This window comes from Callorhinus ursinus, unplaced genomic scaffold (genome assembly GCF_003265705.2).
Source record: "Callorhinus ursinus isolate GAN/ISIS: 27379988/994484 unplaced genomic scaffold, GSC_fseal_2.0 scaffold36, whole genome shotgun sequence".
Lineage (NCBI taxonomy): Eukaryota > Metazoa > Chordata > Mammalia > Carnivora > Otariidae > Callorhinus > Callorhinus ursinus.
The window spans coordinates 9,467,648-9,491,218 of record NW_027397098.1 but is presented as its reverse complement, the minus strand read 5'-3'; the positions used below and the strand labels follow the sequence as shown (position 1 = coordinate 9,491,218).

The window sequence follows — 23,571 nt, the reverse complement described above, 5'->3', positions numbered from 1 at the left end:
AGGAAGGAAGGAAGGAAGGAAGAAAAAGAGAAAAAGAAATTCCCCGAGGGTTGTACCTCTCTCTTCCCTATGTGATTGATTTGTATTACCAGTAAGAATTTCTTTCATCCTGAAAAATATCAAAGCACCCCCCCCCCCTAATTTCTTGCCCCTTGTCCCTGGCCACCACCCCCATTGGCAGTAGATGGCAAAACAGAAAGCTGGGAGAGCAGCTGGGCCATCGGCCTGTGGGCAGGTGCAGACTTGGTTTGACCCCATAAGGACTTCCTGCTGACTCTCATTCTGGGACCATCCACATGGGTATTCACGGCGCAGCCCTGTTGGTGAGAAGGACACCACGTCTCTGAGCTGTTTATTCAATAAAGGAATATATTTCCAAAGTGTGTCAACAGTTTTGCTCATGTTAGACCAAGACTTACATTTCTGTTTGGCTTGAATCGATATTTTCTCTGACTGAGAAGTTACCCATTGACCTTATTTATGTTTATCCTTGGTTCACGATATTGTCAGCTCCCTGAAGGAAGGCTGCTTGTCTTCCCTGCACCCATCATGGGGCTTCTAGCTTTAGCAAGAAGATGCTCATTCATGATCCCATTGCATGGTCTGTGAACAGTTCACTAGATTATCAATTCTCTGATGGCACAAGTCATGTTTTCTCTTTGAATGTGGTGATGCTCCATAGCAGCAGACAGGCATCTTGCACCTCAGATGCTCACTAAATGTGGAATCAGAGTCTGTGGTAGACAGAACACACCCTCTTCTCTCCCCAGTGGGAGACAGATTTGCGCATGGGAAATGGGCTGCCATGGGTCCATCTGGACCTGCCGGATATACCAGCGAGGATCAGACTGTGCCTGCCTCCTCCCTAGAACTGCCAGTCCTACAGAGAGCAGGGCTCTCTGGACGGCCAGCGATGTATTGCTCCCAAGACTGGACCTCTGCACCCCCAAAGCAACATTCCAGCCCTTCTGTTGGCCGCTGTTGGCTAGACAAATGGACTACATCAAACCAAAAATCTTCTTTACACCAAAGGAAACAATCAAGAGAGTGAAAATACAACCTACAGATGGGAAAAAAGTATTTGTAAACCAGGTAAGGTGTTAATCTCCAAAATATATAAAGATCTCCTACAACTCAATGACAAAACAAACAAACAAACAAAACAACCCTAATATCCCAATTAAAACTGGACTAAGGACTTAAATAGATACTCCTCCAAAAAAGACATACAGTGGCCAATGGATATGAACAAATGCCCATCATCACTAGTCATTAGGGAAATGTGAATCAAAACCAATGAGAGATCACCCCACACCTGTTAGAATGGCAATTATCAAAAAGATAAGAAATAGGAAGTGTCAGCGAAGCTACAGAGGAATTAGAACCCTTGTAGAGTGTTGGTGGGAATGCAGACTGGTGCAGCCACTGTGGAAAACAGTGTGGAGGTTCCTCAAAAAATTAAAAATAGAGCTATCGTGTGATCCAGCCATTTCACATCTGGGTATTTATCTGAAGAAAACAAAACAAACAAACAAACAAAAACCAAGTTCATAAATACATAGAATAGAATGACGGTTGCCAGAAGGGATAGGAGTGGGAAAAATGGGTGAAGGGAGCCAAAATTTCCAGTTATAAAATAAATGTCACAGAATGTAATGTACAAGGTGGTGGCTATAATGACAGATACCGCATTACATATTTGGAAGTTGCTAAGAAAATCTTAAAAGTTCTCACCACAAGAAAAAAAATCCTCTAACGATGCGTGGTGATGGGTATTAACTAGACTTACTGTGCTGATCATTTCATAATATATATGAACAACGAATCGTTTGCTGCACATCTGAAACTAATATGGTATTGTATGTCAATGATACTTCAATTTTTGAATGACCATTTTAGGTGTATTTTTACGTATTCAGAAAGCATATCCAACAATTTTTAAAACACACACACACACACACACACACGATACCATCCTTACAAGCCTCTCATTGTTTGTTTGGTGTTCAGCATATCCCCGGACTGCTTGATACGGTGTCTTGTTCTTAGGGCAGATAAATGCACCGCTTTTTAACATGTTGTTGTAACCTTAGAGATTTCCAGCTTCAACAATGTAAGTTGTTTTTTCCCCCATGTAGCCAGGCACTGGATCAATAGAGTAAAAGCATAATGACTTTGCCGGCTTTATTTTAGTAGGTTATCTGATACTATGTGCTTTTTTAGTCTTCGTCCGTATAGGTGCCTCCCAGGAGGCAGAGATGATATCTCTTCAGGAAACCCATTTCTCCACAAGCCCAAATAAAAAGCCAGCCAGGACAAAGGATGTGGACCGGAGCTGGTCATTCTTCAAGAGGTTTTCCAACAAATGATAGCTCAGCCTAATTTGTATCATAATAATTTCCTTTGCTACCAGAAGCTAAGGTGTCCCCGCCTTTCACCCGTAGCTCCCAGCTGTGTCGGCTTTTAGGATTGTGTTCTGTAATAGGGCAGCCTGTCCACGGTTCTCCACTGAGGGCCTGCCGCACATTGCCCACAGCTCGGACACAGATTTTAAAGCTCAGGTGCAGAAATTCGGGCTGCGTTATCGAACGGGAGGGAAGAAAGAGATTCTTTCCACCCCCCAACACACACCCTGGTTTTCTCAAGTTTATGACATTGTGGGGACACCATATATTTCCCTTCCTCGTTTCTGAAAGCTTCCTCTCCTTCCTTCTTTCTCTCCCTCCTGATTTCTTCGAGGGCTAATTTCAAATGATTAAGAAACCCCCAAAGATGAATTTTGGAGCTGCCCGATATGACCAAGAATAATTACCTACAGATCCTAACTCCTCGGGCTTTTAAACTTGATCTGGTGTCAGAGAGCCTGCATTCATGGGCCTTCTTCCAAATCAGACTTTGACATCCACCGTGGCAGTGGTCCCCAAGAAAGCCGGTCAGATGACTTCTCATCAACAATTAAAAAAGAAAATGTTTCCCAAGAAGTATCAACAGTATCTTTGTATGCCTTAACCTCGAGCTGTGACCATGGTCATTGCCTGGGCTCTCATTCGGTATGTGGGTAGACTGAGGCAACCAGGAAATGGACTCTTTGAAACCAGTAAATTGAGTATCGAAAATGCACCACTGCTGGACGAGGTCCAGTGTGGCTGTGAAAACGATGTAGAAAGTATGGGTTGCTCTGAGCTCGATTCTCAGCTCTGATGGTAAGTGCTGTGTGACCGTGAACAGGTCCTTTTACCTGGGCATCCTCATTCATTGAAAGGGAAGAGGTGGGTGGACAGGGCTTTGAGGTGCTAACGTTTCCTGATTTCTGGTTGCATGTCCCATAGGATGAAGGGCATGCGCTGAAACATACTTACAATTTGCGACTTATCTGTGCAATGGAATAAAGTACTTCTTTCATGATGTTATAATTTGCAAAAGGGGAAAACTTTTATTGGGCAAACTGTGTATGAGTCGCCAATAAAACATAGCTCTTGAAAGCCTTATCTGCCGAATCATCATCTTTCATGGCTTTCCCACGTGGAAAATGTTACCCTCCTTTCCTTGTCTCAAAGACTCGAGATGATGGATGGAGAGGGTCGTTTTCTGAAGTTGCATTTTTAGCCCTAGTGCTTCGGTCTTTCAAGCTGCTATTTCCAAAACATTAAGCATAACGTGTTGAATTTGGAGGAGCTCCCTTGCCTCTTCAATGTTTATGAGCTAGACATTCTCCTCATTGGTTCTGCTTCGGAAACCGAATTATTTTTATCCACCTAAAGATGAGAATTCAGCACGCAGGTCCTAGAATAAATACATTCAAATGAGTCCATTTTGTTTTCAATAAAATCTTACTGTTCCCTCCTTATATTCAACTCCTGGAAAACGTTCAACAACAAAATTAAATATGGATTCCTTTACTCCCTATTTTCAGGATATTTCTAAATTAGTGTTTCTTAACTAGGGGTTTGTGCATTGTGTCCTGAACAATAAAATGGTTTTGAGTCCTCGTAATGGGGTTTAAAAGACTTCACATGTATGTCTCTACCTGTCACTTTTTTTTTTTTGTACTTAGGAAGAAATTTCGGGGTTTTTAACCTATTTTCAAAGGAGATCATGACTCCCAACAGGAGAGGACTCTCTGCTGAGGCAATAATTCATACACTTGACTTTCTGACAGCATATTGAGTTCTTTTCGTCCACTTCCTTAGCAGATGGGAGCTGGGTTACTGGAAATGCACTAAGGTTTTCATTTGAACTAGTGAGCACCTAGGTTTAAAAAAATACCCACATTTCCGAATGCAAGCTGGTGCAACCCCTCTGGAAAACTGTATGGAGGTTCCTCAAACAGTTGAAAATAGAGCTACCGTACGATCCAGTCATTGCACTACTGGGTATTTACCACAAAGATACAAATGTAGGGATCCGAAGGGGTACGTGCACCCCAATGTTTATAGCAGCAATGTCCACAATAGCCAAACTGTGGAAAGAGCCAAGAGGTCGGTCCATCGACAGATGAATGGATAAAGAAGAGGTGGTATATATACACAATGGAATATTATGCAGCCATCAAAAGGAATGAGATCTTGCCATTTGCAACGACGTGGATGGAACTGGAGGGTGTTATGCTGAGCGAAATAAGTCAATCAGAGAAAGACATGTATCATATGACCTCACTGATATAAGGAATTCTTAATCTCAGGAAACCAACTGAGGGTTGGAGTGGTGGGGGGTGGGAAGGATGGGGTGGCTGGGTGATAGACCTTGGGGAGGGTATGTGCTATGGTGAGCGCTGTGAATTGTGCAAGACTGTTGGATCACAGGTCTGTACTTCTGAAACAAATAATGCAACATATGTTAAGAAAGAAGCAGATAGCAGGAGGGGAAGAACGAAGGGGAGTAAGTCGGAGGGGGAGACGAACCATGAGAGATGATGGACTCTGAGAAACAAACGGAGGGTTCTAGAGGGGAGGGGAGTGGAGGGATGGGTTAGCCCGGTGATGGGTATTAAAGAGGGCACGTTCTGCGTGGGGCACTGGGTGTTATGCACAAACAATGAATCATGGAACACTACATCCAAAACTAATGATGTAATGTATGGTGATTAACATAATAAAAAAAACCTCACATTTCCAAACTGTCCACTTTGTGGATCAGAATTGCTCCCAGTCTGGGGAGATGGGGAAATTCTGTGTCCTCGGGACTGAGGATCTCTTTGTGCCCCATTTGGTACAAAGTTAACGTGCCGCATTTATTGGTCTCAGGAAAACCCTTTTGTAAAATAACTGTGTACAAGATTGTGAATATCCTTTTTAAAATTGCATGTCTTTTGGGAAGATGTTTATGTTTCTTCTTTCTCTCATTACCAAGCAAAAAAATGCTACAAACCCTCTTTTGCTCTACAACTGAGCTATCAAACCAGACCATTTAAGACATGCTTGTTTTCCCTTTTCTTCCTTTCTATTTACCAGTTTTGAAATTTGACTGAAGTTAAGGGGCGCCTGGGTGGCTCAGTCGGTTAAGCGTCTGCCTTCGGCTTGGGTCATGGTCTCGGGGTTCTGGGATCGAGCCCCACGTCAGGCTCTCTGCTCCGCGGGGAGTCTGCTTCTGCCTCACCCTCTCTGTGCTCTCTTTCTCCCTCTCTCAAATAAATAAATAAAATTTAAAAAAAATTCAACTGAAGTTAAGTGTATAAAATGTCTCCAAGAAGACTATTGGCAGAAATCGAGTAACTGCAAAAAGATTTAATGAAATAATCTGTCCTGTATAAAGTCATGCGATTTATAATCTATGCCAAGAAGCTTCCTCTTTCTTTTTCCACTATCCACAAAATTAATCTTGTTAATCTAGCCAAATAGTCATTTTGGACTGTATTTTTAAAAATGGATTCCACTGTGACCTCGGCCCCAGCAACTTCTTGCTAGACAGTCTCCAAAGACAAGGGAAGCCAGGGCAAAAATGAACTATTGGAATTTCATCAAGATAAAAAGCTTTTGCACAGCAGAGGAAACAGCCAACAAAACCAAAAGACGACCGACAGAATGGGAGAAGGTATTTGTAAATGACATATCAGACAAAGGGCTAGTATCCAAAATCTATGAAGAACTTATCAAACTCAACACCCAAAGAACAAATAATCCAATCAAGAAATGGGCAGAAGACAGGAATAGACATTTCTGCAAAGAAGACATCCAAATGGCCAACAGACACATGAAAAAGTGCTCAACATCGCTCGGCATCAGGGAAATCCAAATCCAAACCTCAATGAGATACCACCTCACACCAGTCAGAATGGCTAAAATTACAAGACAGGAAAAAACAAATGTTGGTGAGGATGTGGAGAAAGGAGAACCCTCCTACACTGTTGGGGGGAATTCAAGCTGGTGCAGCCACTCTGGAAAACAGTGTGGTGGAGGTTCCTCAAACAATTGAAAATAGAGCTACCCTAAGACCTAACAATTGCACTACTGGGTATTTATCCCACAGATACAGCTGTAGTGATCCGAAGGGGCATGTGCACCTCAATGTTCATAGCAGCAATGTCCACAATAGCTAAACTATGGGTAGAGCCCAGAAGTCCACCAGCAGATGATGGATAAAGAAGATGTGGGAGATATATACAATGGAATATTACTCAGCCATCAAAAGGAATGAAATCTTGCCATTTGCAATGAGTGGATGGAACTAGAGGGTATTATGCTAAGCAAAATAAGCCAATCAGAGCAAGACAATTATCATATGATTTCAGTCGTATATGGAATTTAAGAAACAAAACACAGGATCGTAAGGGAAGGGAGGGACAACTGAACGGGAAGAAATCAGAGAGGAACACAAACCATAAGAAACTCTTAATCATAGGAAACAAACTGAGGATTGCTGGAGGGGAGGTGGGTGGGGGATGGGGTAGCTGGGGGATGGGCATTAAGGAGGAGGGCACGGGATGTAATGAGCACTGGGTATTATATAAGACTGATGAATCACTGACCTCTACCTCTGAAACCAATAATTCATTATATATTAATCAACTGAATGTAAATAAAAAATAATAATAGATAAAAAAATAGATTCCAAATGCGTAATGGGATCCACATAAAACAATCAAGGTCATCCTGTAGAAACGATGTTGTAGAAACTTCATGTCCACTTAATTCATGTCTTTTCCAGTCACCTCCTGAGTGTCCGGCACCCGGGGAAGGACTGAGGAAGTGATGTGGGGTGCCTGATTCTGTCACCTGTTCACTTGCATTTGTGGCTGCGATTCTCACCGACAGAATAAGGAACCGATGTGTGGAGTGAACAGGTCAGTTGTAAAGTAGACCCTGATTCAATCTACAGGAAGTTGGAAGAGGGCTGATCAGAGGCGCTGAAGCAGTTGAAGGCAGAATTCTAAAAATATACTTGGAGGAGGCCCAGGAGGTGGAGAAAGCACTAGAAGTTGGGGCAACAGCATAGCAAAGGCTTTCCCAGGAACAGTGAGAACCTACTGGAAGGAAGCGGATGAGCTGGGAAGAGTGTGGGAGATGCCGCATGGGGGCATAAACCCGGGCTGGTGGTGACAAGGGTCAAGTCTAGTCCTTACTGATACAATGGCTGCTGGAGGTGGGGTGGGTGCAGACGCAGACCCCTGGGAAGAGCGAGGAGTCCCCTCACTTCAGGCACCTCCAGGGTCCAGCAGTGCCTGGGGCGGGAAGGGCGCCCTGAAGACTTGGGCACGTACAGTGGTAGCGGGAACGAGAGAGAGGATCAGGTGGTGAGGAAGGGAAGAGGGAGAAAGACAGAGAACGGAAGGGAAGACTTATTCCATTGGATAGCTACTCATAAGCCGGGCTTCATAGGCCAACCCAGCTTGGTGGCATTTCTGCTTCATGAAGCGCTTCAGTGGGGATGGTAGCCACCCATGTCATAAACCCAACTCCTCAGAGATACTTCGACCTCCCTAAACTCATTTCTTTCCTGGGACCAAGCGCTTCTCGACAAGGATGAACATCTCTACTCCTGCCTAATCAGGAGACCAATAAATATGAATTAACCAGAACTAAGTTCTTTTAATATAGTTTATGTAGGATGACCTTGATTTTTTTTCCATGTGGATTCCTTAACTGGGATCCCACTGTACACTTGGAGTGAGGGTATTCAAAAGGTTATGGCCCAACCACCTCACACCCATGAGGATGGTTATTATGCAAAAGGAAACAAAACCAAACCAACAAACAAAGAAACTCCAGGGAAAAAAAAGAGTTGGTGGGGATATGGAGAAATTACCCTTGTGTACTAGTGGCAGAGATGTAAGGTGATACCATCACTGTGGAAAATAGTATGGTGGCTCCTGAAAAAAAATTGAAAATTGAATTACCACACGATCCTGCAATTCCAGTTCTGGATATACACCCAGGAGAAGAGAAAGCAGAGTCTTGGAGAGGTATTTGTGCACCCACGATCACAGCAGCATTATTCACCCTAGGCAAAATGTGAAAGCGACCCAAATGTCCATCACCAGATAAATGGGCAAGCAAAATGTGATATATACATACAATGGAATATTATTCAGCCTCAAAAAGGAGGGAAATTCTCATGCATGCCACACCATGGAGGAACCTCCAGGACATACGAAGTCAAAGAAGCTAGTCACAAAACATACAAATACAGTAGAATTCTGCCTGTAGGAGGAATCTGAAGTAGTCAAAGTCATAGGCACAGAAAGCAGAAGGGGGCTTGTCAGGGTCTGTGGGCAAAGGGAATGAGGGCTTCTTATTTAACGGGGACAGAGTTTCAGTTTTGGGAGATGAAAAAGTTCTGGAGATGGATGGCGATGATGCTTGTAAAATGATGTGAATAATATAACTAATGCCACAGAACTGAACACACAAAAATGGTTAAGATGGTAAATTTTACGTCACGTATAATTGACCGCAATAAAAAACTTAAAAGAGGATGTGGTCCTAACTAACGACGTAGCATGAGGTCCCACCGAGCAGAAGGGCCCCCTCTGCAACCTCTCAGAGTCTGATCGCTGGACCCAGCAGCTAGCGAGTGCCCTATTAAGCACTTAATTATTTCTCTTTGATACTGGCTTTTTTTAAATTATCTTTTAATACAACTGTTTTACTGTCTCTGGTAATTACTCTGTCTCGATAACTCTGTTAAATCTAATGAGGCGTGGCAAGCTCTGCTCAACAAGGCAACACATCATTAGCTTCCTGCCTTTTTTGTCATCTTATCTCACTTAATTGCTGTATCACCAGCCAGACAGAAACCTGTCACTTGCCATTAGCCAAACAGTGTGAAATGACCTGCCGTCCGGGCAGTGAGTAGCGGTACTTAATAAACTTCTGGTCCTGCATTTTATCCCGCCCACAGTGTGGGTCGAGGGGACCCCTGGTAGAAATCAGCTTTCCACTTACCTAATAACAGGATCTTTAGATGGGGCCGTCTGCTTTCTCACCCCCTGCTTCCAGGAGATTCTCAGGTTTTGTCTCAAGAGCCCCTGGGAGAAGTGATGCAATGAACATTGGGTTGAGTCAAAAAATGTTGGGACTTTCTTGCTGAGCTGCTCACCATCTGTATGGCTATGGGCAAACCATTTCATCTCTCTGAACCTAATGCTCAGCCCAAACAGCATATGTATGAAGGTGTCTTGAAAGGTAAATGAATGAATTGTCATCTCCTTGGAATCTACTTTTAAAAAGTGATAGTGTTATAAGGGAGGGGTGGAAGAGTTAGGGTATAAATCAATAACAGAGTCGAGATGCTGTCAAAAATCTACTTCTTGGGGCACCTGGGTGGATCAGTCATTGAGCGTCTGCCTTCGGCTCAGGTCATGATCCCAGGGTCCTGGGATCGAGCCCCGCATCGGGCTCCCTGCTTCGCCTGCTTCTCCCTCTCCCACTCCCCCTGCTGGTGTTCCCTCTCTCGCTGTGTGTCCGTCAAATAAATAAAATCTTTTTTTTTTTTTAAATCTACTTCTTTAGGTCTTTAAGTCTTCCTTCTTCCCCACACTTTGTATAACTGCCACCAACTTTCTATTGCCTCGTTCCCAAATCATCTGGGGAATCCTGGGGGTTCATTTATTTCTTTGGCATCTACCTCTGTTCCAAACTGTGTGCACGGTGGCCCGTGAGGTAGGGATAGTCTCTGGCCTTGGGACACCGATCGGCTCAGTAAGTGTGTGCTCTGTGCAAGGCCACCCATAGCCACAGCTTCGTACAAACGGAAGGAACAGCAGAAAGCTCATCACTTTCCACTTCCTTCTTCCCACAGCCCAGAGCAGTGCCCGGTCAAGTTCAAAGTTCAAAATACGGACACCAGTGGCCCTTACACTGAGTGAGTGTAATGAGAAGGTGGACGGCCGTGACCGCACAGAGGTACCATTTTGAGGTTGTGCGTGTGGTGTGGTGGAAAGTGCAGAAGATTTGGTGCTAAAAAGACTGAGTTTTTGTTAACACTATGCCCTGGGCCTTTAGTAAAAGGGAGATGATAATGCCTCTCATAGGCTCTTATGAAGACACGGACTGAAGCATCTGAAAATTATAGACTGTAAATAGCTATGGGAAATATTTTTATTGATTGTGGTAATTTCTTTTAGCTGTGGACAAGATAATTACTTACAATCGAAAGGGATGTTTTTAAGTTAAGTATGCTCTATTAGAATAATTAAGATTTGGGGGATGCCTGGGTGACTCAGTTGGTTAAACGTCTGCCTTCAGCTCAGGTCATGATCCCAGGGTCCTGGGTTCGAGTCCTGCATCGGGCTTCTTGCTCAACGGGGAGCTTGCTTCTCCCTCGGCTTCTGCTCCCCCTGCTTGGGCTCTTTCTGTCTCTCTCTCTCTCTGGCAAATAAATAAATAAAATCTTTTTTTAAGCTTTTATTTATCTATTTGTTTGACAGAGAGAGAGAGAGAGAAGGAGAAAGCACAAGCAGGGGGAGTGGGAGAGGGAGAGGCAGGCTCCCCGCTGAGCAGGGAGCCCGATGTGGGGCTGGATCCCAGGACCCTGGGATCATCACCTGAATCGAAGGCAGACGCTTAATGACTGAGCCACCCAGGCGCCCTAAATAAATAAAAGCTTTAAAAAAAAAAAAGAACAATTAAGATTTCAAGAACTGTAATTTCGAGAACGACTTCTCCCTCTGCCATCTTTTTACACCCATATTCTTGCTTTGCTTCCAAGCTCATTCTAAATCTGATTCTGTCAATGAACTTCAGAGGCACGATCCCAAGGAAGGCTCTCCATCTTACCAGGATCACTGATACGATTTTGAAACGGGTCTCAACCACACATCTTTAATAGAAGGTCGGTTTTCACCCAAGCCCACAGATATCTTTCATTTTCGGAAGATACGACGTCAAGTCATTTGTCATTGGTCATGTGTTTCTTCCAGGTTGTCATGATGTGAGTTTGATCAGTTTACAATAAATATAACAAACTACATTTTCAGGCTTGCAAACCTGGAAAGACCATAGGATTGCTGTTACCTTCAAAAGCTCCGTCCTTAGCCCAAAGCAGAAAACCGCAGGGAGTGGGGTGTGAGTGGGCATGTGCGGGGGGGAGGCTCTGAAAAATGTCGACAGCAGTGGGTGTCCTTCTTGTTGCTGTGAGATCTGCTGGCTCCCGGGACGCTCCTGACCCCCAAGAAAAACCACACATCTTTGTCTTCCTCACTCCTCTTTACACTGTCCCAACTTTGCCAGCAAGGTGCTTCCTCCTCCTGGTCAGTTCCCATACCCTGGAAGTTTTTACCCCCAGAGAAAACAGGTGACAGGTGGGAGACTGCAGCGCCCATGAGTTAGTGCGCCCTGTTCAAAGGTAATGAAGATCTCCTGCTCGCTGCTCATAGCCTCACGTGGACACTTAGAGCTCCGCCTTGGGTTTGGATTTCCTCATATTCTTTTGCTCCGTCGTCCCCAGGGCACTCACCCCGAAAGACAGCTGGGCAGGTTAGGAGCGAAACCGAGGGCTGCTGGCTCAGGAAGCACCCTAGAATCCAGTCTGCCTTAGATTGTGAGCTACCTGAGGACAGGGACGGCATCGGCCTGGTCCTCCTTACGTCCACAGTGCTCGGTGCAGGACCTTGCACCAAGTGAACACTGGGCAGGTGTTTCTTGAGCCAACGGATGGATGATGAGTGCATGTCTGGCCCTGAGTCTCTCACCTTGACCATAAGTACCATCCCCACCCAGAGGTGTAGACTTGGATGCACCCCTGTAACCATATAGGGATGCTCTTCAGAACATTGAGTAATGAGGGACCCTCATCCCCCTAGGCTATGCGAAGTGAGCTACCATGGCAGCCTCCCCCTATCTAGTCCTTTGCATCCCTTACCAACTTCATAGGCTTATTCATTAATCCATTCTTTCTTTCAACGTATCAGCTGAGTACCTGCCATGTGCCAGGCAGGCACTGAAAAAAAAAATAATACATTTATACAACTCAAGAGTTCAAAATTAGATTAAAAAGATACAAACTGAGAAAGCTCCCCCACTGGTAGGCATTTTTACTTGTTTCTTATTTATAAACAAATATACATATATAAATCTTGCTTCATGTGTTAGGAAGCGCCCTATGTATCCTGTGTTGTACCTGGATCTCTCCATGTCTGTGCACAGATATCTTCAATATTTTTTATAGCTGTATAGTATTCCACTACCATAGTTTATTCAACTTGTTTTCTACTGATAGACATGGGTTGTTTCTAATTTTTTGTTATTGGGATACAAACAAAGTCACAGTGACTCCTTTTATGCACACATGTGTAGTCGAATCTGTAAGGATAAATGCCCACAAATGGGATTGCTGGATCGAAGGACAAAGGCATTTGCATTTGGGGGGGGTCAGATTCCCTTCAATAAGGGTTTATATTCTGCACCCCGTCCAGCAATGTATAAGGTCCAGGCACTGTCTCCCGGGAGTGAGGACACAGTGGGCACCAAGACGGACTGGAACTCAACTCTTCTGGAACGTGCATTCAGTATGGACAGCCTGACACCCCTCAAGTTCAAATGAAGAGATAATTGCAGTTGTGATTGAACGCAGTGAAGACAGTAAAGAAAGCTTGACACTGTGGTAGAGAGTCATGCAGAGTGGTAGCTGGGGGTGATCCAAGACACAAACGATAGGAAGGAGGCAGCCATGAGATCAGCCATGAGACCATGAACATTCCAGAACATCTGGGGAGACACGGCAAAGATGTTTAGGTTCCTCCTGGAAAACAGTCCCTGCCCCCAGAAACACCAGACTGGCCCCAGAAACAAGTGGATCAGCAAGGCACACGGCTTAGTTCTGAGATTCCTGTGACGCATTAATCAAGGGTCATTGAATGTAGCTGTTCTAAATTTCCAACCCAGAGCATGTCAAGGTAGGTGAGGTGGAGAAAAGGCAAGTTCACTTTGTTGCTTGAAATTGGATCTTTTTGTTTTTCCCAGATATTTTTTCATAATACTTTTAAAGTTTCCAGAATATAGTAGGTACAAGATAATTGTGCTTTTCAATTTCAACACATAACCTAAAGTTTACCATTTTAACCATTTTTAAGTGTATAGTTCCCTAGTGTGAGGTTATATTCAGACTGCTGTAGATCTTTCTATTTTTTAATTTTTTAACTAAAAAAAAAAAAAAATAAGCCGAGGCTGTGACCGAGATTGAAAGTAGGTAAAAATAACTAGAATGTGCAGCAGGGTTAATGTGAGTACCTACGATTCCAAAGTTGAAAGGAAATCCAAAGAGGGAGCAGTCACTTGTGGATGGGGATGTCATTGGGGGGTCCTTGGCACCTGGAAATGTCCTTTCTCTAAAAGGTTTCGGATGAAGCCACCGGCTCAGAGCATGCTCACTGCCCACTCCCATCTGGGTTATAAAATTGTTGCAGCTTTTCAACTCCTACAGAGCGTGGCTTTCATGTTTGGGAACGAATCACATCTTTTGCTTAGCGATAGAAAATAATTCATGCTATTTGGTAAATGACTGAATGAAATGGAGTCACCCAGGCAGGTCGGTGTGGCTCTGAGGCTCCGCGGCTGGTCCATGTGCCTCCTCAGACGCAGCTCCGCCAGTCTCATATCATAACTGCCCCGGTCCCTGCTGAGTCAGTAAGTTCCTGACCCCATGTCCCACGTGCCTGCCCACATGTGCTCCTTAGCCTCCCCCACCCCCAGTGGTAATTACAGGGAAGATAAGAACTGGCTACTATATAATTTTATAATCAATGTATCAATTTAAAAAACGATTAGAGATATATCATCTTAATGACCGACAGTGGGCTGCATTCTGAGCCCCCCTTTATGGGGAGAGGATGTACATAGAGATGATGTAACAGAAAGTAGCTCTACTGCAGAGAAATGAGGTGGGAAATCTACTGGTAATGAAATAACATACCCCGGGAGCGTCATCTCCCTGTCCCTGAGTTTTTAATTCGGTTCAGGTTGCCTTATGACTTTAATCCACTAGATGGTGCTGTCCACCAGTTTATCTGCCAGATGCCATAAGCACTGCGCTGAACCCAATTTTGAGACTTGAAAGCTACAGGGCAGGAGTTCCTTAGAAATAACTTATCGGTTAAAAAATAAATACACTAAAGATCCCCTTGGGTACAAAATGCCTACGAAGGTCCCAGGCCTCTTAGCTGCAAGGCTCTGCTTGCCCCAAGGAAGCCAGGGATGTGAGGGCTTCGTGGTTTCCCGGAGGTGGACGGAAGGCATGGAGGACAGGCTAGGAGGCGCCATAGAACAGCTTCCCGAAGTTTCAGTGAACCGTGCCACTGCCCGACAGTGCGTCTCAGGTCTGTGCGCTTTAGTCCCCGTTGCCGGCCCACCCTGGACGTGAGGACCGGGACGCGGAGGCATCGCCCCCATTCCCGGGGTGGGCGCGCGGCGCTGCGGCGGTGCGTCTGGGGAAGGCCGTCCCCTGGAAGTCATAAAGCCACACTGGGATGTTACTGTTCCTGACCGGGGCTCGGGTTTCAAGGCCTCAACCCGGGTCTGAGCCCCGAGGCCCGAGTGGGCAGGACGGAGCGCGCATTCCTACGGGAAGGTTGTCGGGGCAGCTTTTGCAGCAAGGGAGAGCCCGGCCTTTCTGCGGTTTCCCTGGCCGGGACCCGCGGCGGCCCGCACGCTCTCCCTTCCTTTCTTCTCACTGCCGTTGTCCCCTCTCTCTCTTATCAGGAGCTTGATTTTCACCTGTTCTGTGACCTCCGGCCAGAACAGTCTGCCACTTTATCTCTTTTACAATTGTCCTTTTCAAGGTTTCCTCTAACATATTTCGGGGCGTGGGGAGGTATAGGGGCTGACTATTTCAGATGCACAAAGAATCAAAGGGCCGTGATGACCAGCCCCTTCACGCCGATGACCTCCTCTCACCCTGGAAGTGGGGGGCAGGGGGGTCACGGAGGCTGGGGACGGGGCGCCCCTTCCTGCTAGACCGCCGAGCTGACGAGATGCAGGGTGCCCGCTCTCCCCAGACCACCCTGGGGTGCGTCCACCCGCATTAATATCAGCGTTGCCATGGCGACGCCCCTCCGCTCCCCGGGAAGGAGCCGCTGACACATTTAGGAGAGGAATTGAAGCAAACTCGCCACCCACCCGCGTTCCTGTGCGGTCTTCCCCAGCGCCGCCTGTCCCGGGCCGCGTGCCCTTTCTCCTGGCCGAGGGACCTCGGCGACCTCACTTCGGCTGCTTTCCAAAACTGATTTTACTTACTTACTTACTTACTTACTTACTTACTTACTTACTTACTTACTTATTTATTTAACTAGACTCCGCACCCAGCACACAGCCCAGAGCCGGGCTTGAACCCACCGCCCTGAGATCAAGACCTGAGCTGAGATTAAGAGTCTGACGCTTAAAGGATGGAGCCCCCCAGGCTCCCCTTTGATTTTACTTTTCAAGTTGAAGAAGGAGGGAGGTGTGAGGCGCGGGAATGAGTATGAACAGCTTGTACAATATGCGGTGAATTCCCCAATGTAAGTAGAGTCATCAGAAGAGTCAACTGATTGTGTTCATTTCATTTAACCAGAGATGTCAGAGATAGAGAGAGAGAAAGAGAGACAGAAAGAGAGAGGGAGACACGTGACTGACAGGTGACGGACAGGGGAAGCTGGACAGATGGACTTCATACTCCAGTTTATTTTTCGTATCTGTAAAGGTAACCCAAAGGCACAATTTATTAGTTTACTTCATAGAGAAATCCTAGTAAAAGTGAGCTGTTTGCTTTTTGGGGTAAAATGAGCTATAGATCCTCCTTGAGTGTGCGATGTCTCAGCCAGGTACTTTGCCCCGGGGGAAGCAGGCAGTGGGAAGGGGCTGGAGGGTCGATCCCTACAAATGGTAACAACACAGCAGAGCAAGAATTTGGGGGCAGCACAATAAACACACGTTTATTCTGCCTTTCAATGGCAGAGGGCTCAGAAGACGTCCCCCCAGGACCCTGCGTGTATACCTCCTTTTGAGGCAATCTCCAGGTGCAGGTCCAATGTCGTCCTGGGAGCACAGTTCTTCAACCCAAGAGCACCCTGCTGGTCAGCTGGCTGTTGGAGGAAGATGGGCTCCTTTTTTTTTTTTTTAACTATTTTAATTCAATTAATTAACATATCATGTATTATTGGTTCAGTGATTCATCAGTCTTCTATAACACCCAGCGCTCATTGCATCACATGCCCTCCTTCATGCCCATCACCCAGTTACCCCATCCCTCCACCCCGCTCCCCTCCAGCAACCCTCAGTTTGTTTCTTGTGATTAAGAGTCTCTCATGGTTTGTCTCCCTCTCTGGTTTCTTCTTGTTTTTTTTTTTTTTCCTCTGGAAGATGGGCCCGAACAGAGCTCGGGCCCTTTTGTTGAGTCTAAATATTCAACTGGAAGTCACATTAGAAAATGCTCTTTTAAATTTCTCTACAAGTCTTACACACATACAGTGATCTATGCATCCTTGAGGTTTGTATACTTGCCCTGAATAAGCCACTTTAAAAATAAGAATGATTAATTACGACCAGCTCCACCTAGTCCTATCTGCTTTTTAAAAAAGGATCCCCTCCCCCCAACCACAGATTTGTTGTTTTCTGGATTGGTTTGGATACAATGAGCTCGCTCGATGACGATGCCACAGGTTTCACATTTTTTGCTGCAACTGATCAGGCCCCAGGAAGACCCCCCATGACGTGGGAGGTTGTATAAATGCCCCCCCCAAGGCAGGGGGGGGGGGGAATGAAGATTACTTCAAAGGTTTTGATCTTGTGATTAATAACAATAAGAAAAAATACTCTCCCAAGTTAGGACAGGTTCAAGGCTTCTGCCTTTACATCTTGTCAACGACTTTTCCCATCTCGGTGAATCCGAAAACATTGTGGTGGAATTCTGACTTTTCTTTTTCCTTCTCCTCTCCTGGAACATTTTAAGGAACCAAAGGAAGAAAGACTTCTGTGGAGAGCTGGTCAGATTTGACCACTTTCACTGTGGATGGAAAGAGTTCTACCAGTTTCTCTTAATGGATGGTAATCATACTGCTTTTCGCTCCTGAATATCCTAAACATGACCCATGTGTGAGGCCTTTTTTCTTAGTTTATAATATAACCTCTCACACAAAAGAAGCTGTTCTTATTCCTGGCTACACGTGAAAGTCAACTGAGATAAACCTAACATTTACCCCCTCAAAGCACAAAACTACTGCAGAAATAGTTCCTGACTTGAACTTCAGCTTATTTGTAAAATGCTGTTGGTTTGGGTAAATCGACGTCGGCCAGATATCTAGTTGATCCACAGTCTGGCTGATTCATCCCCGGGTGTCTCTCAAGCTCTGCATAATTTCCTCATTTTATGAAAATAAAATGGCCTTATTACTTATGATCAGAATTATGGTGAAAGCAAGTAAAATATAAATATTGTCACTTCATTCCTTCATTGAAGTCATTGGGGCCAACGTCACAATGTATAAAGAACATAATATGTATTTTATGTTCCTCTCTCATTCTTTCCTAAATGTCTGCCCACGCGAATGGCATAAAATTGAATGCATTTGCAAATGTCTGAGGTAGAACAGGGCAGTGTAGACTCTGGTGGTGCACCGTGATTATGGCTTTTAAGGAAACATATTTCTTGGTTCTCTGAGGACTCAAAAGGAGTAATAGGAGCTCTTTTCATACACTTTGCTGACATTTCCCCAACAGATCTTACAGAACAGGACCCTGTTCTCTGCACATACAGACTCTGTCTCTAAAACACGCCATTGTCCTTGTAACCAAAAGTAATTGAATTGTGCATATAAATAAATATAGATAATGTATTTAACTGTCACTAATTGGCTCTTGTTGGCAATCAACAAGTGCTAAGTGAATATACAATTGGTGTTTGGTCTTTCTTTGCCACCATGGCACTTTTTAAGGAGGAAAACCTGATGTCATGGTGATAAGCTTTTCCTTTTCCTCAATTCTTATTTATTTGGCTAATAGCATTTAACATTAAATGAACACATCTTTAGGAAAAGAGCTCAATCCATTTTCACTGGATATGCTGCATTGCACTTTGCCTTTGATCTAGGAAAGTGCATTGGTCAGTTTCTTTGAAAGCTATTGAAGATTCAGTGGTTGTCAGAAATGAGACAAGCGTTCAGTTCGACAGACATTGGTTGGGACCTACCACTACCTGCCAGATGCTGTGCTGGGTTTGGAACATACAGAAATTAGTCTCTGCTCAGCTTCTCAATTTGTGAAAAGCGCAGACATCTGATCCTCCTGCCCTGTTCTATGCTAGGCCCCATCCTTTTCTGTTTATTTCTAGGTATAACCAATTACTCAGCACTCGTCTATTTTACAATTCATTCATTCATTCATTCATTCATTCAACAAGTCTCTCCTTAGGACCTACTACATGCTGGGCAATATGCTGGGTACAAGGATGGAATGAGTTGCAACAGTAAGACCTGATTCCTATTCGTGGAGCTCACTTCAGGAGAAAGATGTTAATCAAAGAATTGTCATGACCAAATGTAAAATTGTACCCATGACAAGTGTTGTGAAGGAGAAGGGTGGTGGGTGCTTTGGGTCATGGGATGGTGGGGGCGGGCTCTGGGCTTAGGATGTGAAGGTGGGTGAGGGGGTGAGAAGCAGGTGGTGTGCACAGGGTGGGAGAGGCAGTTTGGTGCAAGACCAGAGAAGAAAGAAGAGCAGGAGTCAAAGCATGGTGCGCCTTACAGGAATCATTCTGGATGGAATGGTGACATACCAGGTTTGGATCTTGAAGGGATCTCTCTGGCTGCTGAGGCGTACCTTGCTGGAGGTTATAACTTCAAAGGACTCGTGATATATGAGGGAGAGCAGAAGGATGCTCATGCCCTGATGCCTAAGTGAGGGACACTGTGTCCTGTGCACTTCCTAGCCAATCCTAGTGGTTGGGACTTGCTGGGCTGGTCTTTATCATCCATCTGCTAGAATAGACCAATAGCCCTGGGAATGAAGTTACTTCCGGTGGAACCCTGAAAAATAATATGGATTTTATTCATTATCTGTCTGTTGTAAAAAGCTATGAAAACATGGCAGAGTGAGTCAGATGGTAGAAGAAAATAACACTGTGGCCTCCTAAAATCCTCAGTACTTTGCAGACTGTTCTCTCCATGAGGGCAAAGACCATGCCTTCACTGCTGGGAAATCATGGTGCCTGTGTTCTTCAGCCAAAGAATAATGGGAAAAGACTGGATCGTTTCAATAAAATGGGATTGCCATTAAAGAACTGCCAATAGAAAGCCTTTGAATTTCTTTAAGCCAGGGAAAGAGAAGCCACATTTTCCACAGTGGAGACCCACCTATGGGGACTTTTTTTTTTTTTTAAAGATTTTATTTATTTATTTATTTGAGAGAGAGAATGAGAGATAGAGAGCACGAGAGGGAGGAGGGTCAGAGGGAGAAGCAGACTCCCCGCTGAGCAGGGAGCCCGATGTGGGACTCGATCCCGGGACTCCAGGATCATGACCTGAGCCGAAGGCAGTCGCTTAACCAACTGAGCCACCCAGGCGCCCTATGGGGACTTTTTGATGGGCCAAGCCTACGAGTGTTGGTTTAGCAGCTCTGTTCCCTTCCCTTTTTACTTTGTTACCCAGTGAATTTTGTCTGGGATGCCACCGTGGGAACGCTACTCCTACGGTCTGCAGTGGAAAGAGGGGGACGCCAGGGTTCTTCCTGGTGGTGTTTGGGGAAGATGCTGAGTAGAGATGAGATCCAGTTTGGGCAGAGCTCCTCTCAGGCGTGGAGTTTCTGTCTCCTCCGAGCTCCAGCTTCATTTCCCTCACACGATGGGCCTTCATAAAAGTTCTTTGTGAGACCACTGACCCCCCTCCGGTGTTCCGCTAACAATAGCACTTCCAGGAGCTAAAATGACCAACGTGCCAAGTTGGTCAGGGTTCACTTGCCAAGGGCAGCAGTCCAAGCAGAGAAGGCTTGATTACAGGGCGATAAATGACTCCCAGGATCGTTGGGAAGGTGGGAGAAATTGAAGAAACTCTAAGTGGAGTTTCCAGGAACGACTCCCAAAGTCACAACGCGGAATTGGGCCACCAGAGAGCTGCGGTCCTGTCATCATTCCAGCGGCAGCTCTGGGAGTTCAAGGTCCCGGCCGTGTCTGAGCCAGCACACAGCCTGCCTCGCACCCCGCCTCTGTCCCACGTTATGGAGGACGATCCGCTTTGGACTTAAAGGGTAATCTCATCCACCAACACCCTCACAGACACATCCAGAATAATGTTCGGACACATACCTGGGCACCACCATGGTGCACCCACGTTGGCACAGAAAATGAACCATCACATGCCCATTAACAGACATCTCCCGTCCCTACTCCCTGCAGTACCGAAGGGGCCCCCGAGGGAGGCTGGACGAGATTGGGTGTGAACCAGTCTGCAGAAGTTGTTAGACCATCCTTCTGCCGTTACAACACCTCTTTTCAGGTTATGTATGGAATCTTGAAAATCAAAACTCAGGTATCACTGTTCCTGTCCTTGGTTTCAATTGCAAACGAACAGTTCTGTTTAAGTTTTGTCCTAGATGTGGGGGTAAAAATATCTCTATTATAAGCATGACGATTTAAGTTACTAAAACAAGAGCAGGGTCATACACCAACAAAGAAAAACTTATGGAAAAGATTCTCTGAGTCTAGTTCATGGGTATTTCCAGGGGCTCCTGAAACAACGATCTTCAGTTTCCACCTTTCCTGTAAATAAGGTAGAAATCTCCTCATTTTTGCCCATTTCCCCAAATTCATAGAAAGTGACCAAATTTCTCTCAGAATTTTTAGTTTCTCTCCAAATTTCTCTCAAAACTTCTGAGATGAGATCTCTCTCTTTTAAAATTTTAGTTTCTCTCAAAATTTCATCCCAATGCCCTCCCTTCGAGAGAACGCCTTGGGACCTCCCACTAGAATTGAGGCAGTGGAGGCTCAGAGCGTCTGTCCTGACGACTGAACGGGGCTGTAAGCGAATCAGGCGCTAATTAAAGCACATAATGTAATAATCCTTCACCTTTCTCTTTTGAAATGTTTTCATATCTGTTGCATTCTTTGGTCTTCCTGACAACCCTTGCGGTTTGTTTGTTTGTTTGTTTGTTTGTTTCAGATGAAAAAACAACCCGAAGTTCAGGTTCATTGAGTGCTCCTTGGAGCACAGTGGTCAGTCCTGGAGAAGGCAAAGCCCACTCTCACTCTACACCAGTTAGAGGTTCCAGTCCCTGGGATAGCTCAGCACACGTTCCCGAATTCCAACACGATCCGTAAGACACGAACTCTTAGGTCAGCTCAGCTTTGGTTCATAACATCTTATGTGAGCCTCCTCAAATGTGTTATGAAATACGCCAAGCCTTGATCCTAATTCACTCCACTGAAATGTCTGTGAGGTGTCTATTCAAGGTGTACTCAAATACACTTCTTCTGTCTCACTAGTTCTCAAACTGTTCCACAAGGGGGCGACCACAGTCCTTGGAGCGCACGAAAATTCTCCTACAGTCTTTCTTGTGACAGTTTGTTAGATGTTCTTCGTCCACCACCAGACCAGAAAACGTACTGTTTACGAATTTTGTGACCAAAACCCAAGAAAATTTACTACCGCTAACTTGGTGAAAATTCTATTTTACCCCCCTAGTTTGACCTGTTTTCCTACCAGCAGTACATGCTAAATGTAAGGTTGATTTCCCTCACCCCCTTTTTGTTTCTCTCTGCCCCCTGTTTGTGTCGGTATTTTCTTATAATTAGGTCCCTCCGATGTTGATGAGATCCCCCCCCACCGCGCTCTCAGCATGCCCCCTCACAGGCCCCATGGCATCCTGGGTACAGCAACCCTAAGAACTAAGGTCAGAGTCATGTTAATTTAATGTTGTCAGAGAAAAGAACCATGCCATGGACTTCTTTGTCTTCGCCATAAGCACTGGAAAATGGGGCCATCTTGGTGCCCATGTGGTAGGGTAGTTGTCCTCTGCACAAAGCGACCCCTTGAACCCTTGTCGAAGGTATAGAAGAACAAAGGAGGACACTAGTGAATTAATCAATGATTGCTCAGCAGGAGAGCTGAACAAGAGGATCACGGACTCTTGAGTCCGGTGCCCGTTTCCACTAAATGATTTGTCATCCCTGCCACCCATGTGCATCTCCTTTGTAGATAATAGTCACAAACCTTGTTGCGTATCTCCATATCTCAATTAAATCTCTCGGAGATGCTGAGAAGTGGTTTCCAGGCTGCAGTGTGTGCAAATCACCTCTGGAGCTTTAAAAATTTCAGATGCATGGGCCTCACCTCTAGAGATCCTGACCCAGTGAGTCTCTCTTGGGGCAAATTTTATGCAAGTTTAATGGTATACCTGCACACCAAGGGATAAATACCACCATCCTAAAGAAGACCACAGGGTCCAAGCTATTGAAATCTGCAAGAGCTTGAAAGCAGTTTAATTTTTGGTCTTCCTCGTGATACGCTTTCTGCTGAGAAAGATGAGTCTATTTTTTTTCTTTTATTCCCCACAAAGAGAACACTTCTACTACATTTACCCTCAGGAGGTCCTTCAGAGAATATTTCCAATTCTATCACCTGAGTGAGGCTTGGCTAATTTGTCATTGCCTCCCCGAAATAAACCGAAATCCACTTTCTCTTTGTCCCACTGGGGTTACTGGATATGAAAGTGGACTTCTAGAAAGTTACAGAAGACCTAAAGAAATTCCAGTGGATCCTCTCTAAGTCAAAGCAATACTTGCTGAACATCCATTGAACGCCTACTGTGTGTCAGGTCTTGCGTTTCTCACGTGGCTTTTTCTCATTTAAGCCACCTAACCATCCGATTTGGTACAGTTTCTTATTTGCACCTTAAAGATGAAGAAAGGCAGGCTGTCCGAGGCTAAGTGACTTGAATGGAGCTAAGGCGCCAGGGCTCAGAGTCACCTGCTCTACCTCCGCGGTTCTCAACCACTGTGCCATCCTATTTCCTACTGAAAACTCTGTTTAAAAAGCACACATTTGAGCTTCCTTTAGCTGTCTTTAGAATTTGTTGCCCCTTTTTGTTGTTGTTAAGTCAAGACGATTGAATGGCAGAAGGAAGGAAGGGAGAAAGGAAGAAAAGAAGGAAGGAAGGGAGGAAGGAAGGAAGGGAG

The 23,571-nt window shown here is 45.1% G+C and overlaps 1 long non-coding RNA gene across 1 annotated transcript in view; it reads left to right on the top strand.

Annotated features, from left to right (window-relative positions):
• Window positions 1-11,322, top strand: part of LOC112810101 (uncharacterized) — a 23,001-nt gene extending 11,679 nt beyond the window's left edge. The window contains exons 2-4 of the long non-coding RNA XR_003204750.2: window positions 7,144-7,279; window positions 10,237-10,340; window positions 11,146-11,322. This is a non-coding gene — a long non-coding RNA (uncharacterized lncRNA). The remainder of the gene's footprint in view (window positions 1-7,143; window positions 7,280-10,236; window positions 10,341-11,145) is intronic.
• Window positions 11,323-23,571: the final 12,249 nt, after the last annotated feature.